The sequence below is a fragment of the Carlito syrichta genome, unplaced genomic scaffold (assembly GCF_000164805.1).
Source record: "Carlito syrichta isolate Samal-C Ts95f unplaced genomic scaffold, Tarsius_syrichta-2.0.1 Scaffold315356, whole genome shotgun sequence".
NCBI classification, from domain to species: domain Eukaryota; kingdom Metazoa; phylum Chordata; class Mammalia; order Primates; family Tarsiidae; genus Carlito; species Carlito syrichta.
Genome location: NW_007259452.1, coordinates 84,968 through 88,078, shown reverse-complemented (window position 1 = coordinate 88,078; position 3,111 = coordinate 84,968).

The following is a 3,111-nucleotide window of genomic DNA, read 5'->3' as shown; positions in this document are numbered from 1 at the left end:
TTGGTGGAAAATAGGAGTAGGAGGGAGGAGAATCTGTCTGGAGGGAACCCAAGGCCCAGAAGGTAAGGAGAATGTGGAGAGTGAGTAGATAGATAGCTGGAGGATAAGGATGGGATTGGGTGGGGGCAGTAGTGACAGAGACTGATCAAGAATGAACTTGAAATTACAAACTAAGAAAGATGGACATTACCTTGAGAGAAATAAGAAATGAGGACCCGGCCAGGCTCAGTGGTTCAGCCTGTAATCCCAAATCTAGGAGGACCCAGGGAAGATTTCTTGTTGTTGTTTTTTAGAGACAAAGTCTTGCTATGTTGCCCAGGCAGATCTTGAACCCCTGGGCTCAAGGAATCCTCTTACCTTAGCCTCCCAAAGTGCTGGAATTACAGGTGTGAGCCACTGCGCCATGCCAGGGAAGGTTTTTAAGTAAGAAAGAGACATAACTAGATTTGAATTTTAGAAGATCACCAAGATGGCAGTATGATGAGTGAGGAGAAAAAGACAGGAAGCACAGAGAACAGTGATAAAGTTGTGGCAGTGATCCTGGGAGAGAGGATGAGTGGCCAGCACTAGGGCCAGCAATTGTAATGGACAGAATGGTCAGATTTGTAGGAGGCTTAAAAAATAAAAATCAGAGCCAGGCTCGGTGGCTCAGCCTGTAATCCTGCGCCTTTGGAAGGCTGAGGTGAGTGGATTGCCTGAGCCCGTGGGTTCGAGACCCGCCTGGGCAGCGAGAACTCATCTCTGCAATAAATCAAAAAATCAGCCGAGCATGGTAGCGCACACCTGTAATTCCAGCTACTTGGAAGGCTGAGGCAGAAGGATTGCCGGAGCCCAGCAGGTCGAGGCTGCGGTGGCTGGGAGCAGTGGACAGAGCGAGTCTCCAACTCAAAAAAAAAAAAAAAAAAAAAAAATCAGAATGAAAAAGGGGTCATTGAAAATGTAGGCCGGGTGTGGTGGCTCACGCCTGTAATCCTAGCACTTTGGGAGGCAGAGGTGAGAGGACTGCCTGAGTTCAGGGGTAAAAAAAAAATTAGTTTTAGGCCGGGGTGGTGGCTCATGCCTGTGATCCCAGCACTGTGTGAGGCCGAGGCGGGAAGATCATTTGAGCCTACGAGTTCCAAGCTATGAGCTGTGAGCGCGCCACTACAGTGCAGCCTGAGCCGCAGAGCAAGGATCTGTCTTTAAATAAATTTTAAAAAAAGTTTTGACAGGAGAAAATGAATATTCTTTCCCTATTATTAAATACACTTTCTGGATTGTCGGATTTTTTGCCTAAAACCACACTGGAAAAACTCATCTTTTCAAAACTTTGAGTCTACATTCTAGTTCATTCCTTCAATAATCCTGTCCAGAGTCTGTGGTGGGAACTGGGGAGCGAGGAATGACTTAGCTCAGTGCCTGCAGCAGCTGCCTCCCCCGTCTGGTGGAAGGACAGTCAATTCCGGTAGGGTGGAGAGCGCTTTGACGGAGGAAATACAACACGCTGTGGAGTCCAGCGGGAAAACCTGATCCAGAAGGCTTCCAGGGAGAGATTTTGAGCCTAAGTTTCAGATGAATGATCTCAGAAAACTTAGTGAAATAGCTAACCACGGGTGAGAAAAGAAAGGGCCTGGAGAGCAGTCCCGTTACCTATTTTACCCCATTTCGTCCCAAACCGTAGACGTCCTTTTATGCGCGCTACATCCCCGGGAGGCCCGCCTCTCCTCAGGTAAGTTGCACCTCAGGGGAGGTGGACGCTGGGGTCTTCTCTAGGAGCCGGAGCCCGGGACCGTCAGACTGTGATTGGTGGAGCTGGCAGGCCGCTGGGCCCAACCGCGCGATTGATTGGTGGGGAGGCCACCTAGCCCCGCCCCCCCAAGCGTGTCCTTGCGTCCCCGCCGGCCGCGTTTGGAGCGCCGCCGTGGGGTCTGGGGAAGATCCCTGATCGCTCTTGGCTGTAGGCGGTCGAACCCTGGCCCCAAATCTTCTACACCCGGGGTGGACTGCGACCCCTAGAGAAAAGGCGTCAAGGGACCGGAAGCTGTGCCGCCGGAGCGCTCGGGGCCACGGCTGGGGGCGGGCCAGGCTCCCTACGCCTGCGCGCGGTTTCGCGCAGTTTGGGAAATGGCGGTGCTTGGGGACGTGGATGCTGACCCAAGGTGGGAGGGAGCTACGGGCAGGTTTCCGGACCTGTTCGGACTGTGTCTGGACCTCCGGGCCTGGGCGGGGCCCCGAGGGGGCGGGGCCGGGGCGCAGCCTGTCTCACCCGGCCTTTGGGGCCCTCGGGCGCGAAGCGAGCTCCGTGCGCTAGCTGCTCTGCTGTCGTTACTTCCGGCCTCTGGTGCGCGGCTCCCCCACCCATGCCCGCCGCACCCCATCTGCTTCCTTCACGATCCAGGGGAGAGTCCCGCTGGCCGGGGCCCTGACTCCTCGCACGGCCCCTTGGGCGGGGTGGGGGTGGGCCCTCGCCGGTGAAGCTTACGGAGATAACACCTTTCAGCAGAAGCCTTCTGGGAACACGGTAAAGCTTCCTCTCACCTGGCCCCACGGTTAACCGCCCTGCCCCCGGGCTCAGACAAGCACGTCCCTTCTCTACCCGGTTCCTCATTTGTGGAATGAGATGGGTGTTTCCGTATTTTTTTGTGTGCTTGATGCTAATATACATATATTTCCATTTAAGTACCTTTTTTTCCTTCTCACTCTCCTTAAAACCCCTCTTCTTGCCAAGGATATTTTACAGTGTTGCCAGTCTGAGGTTACCAAGGCAAATTTTCCCGATTGAGTCAGCTGAGCCTCTAGAGACAAATATCCTTGGTGTTTTATTTCATCAACTGTTTTCTGAGCGCCTATTGTGTACCAAACACTGTATTGAGTGTTGAGGACCCAGATAAACCAAATCGGCTTCTTTCCATGAAATTCAGACTAGTGGGAGAAATTTGGACTTGTGATAAACAGTGGAAGAGTACAGTGTCACAAGGGGACAGATGCAGTGCTCTTCAATTTCAGGGATGAAGAAGGAGGATGACTTCTTTGGAGAGGAGCAGTAGCATATAAGTTGAAACCAGAGGGGCAATTCCGAATGAAATGGATACAAGGTGGCTTGACAGCTCGCTGGGCCCACACAAAGAACAT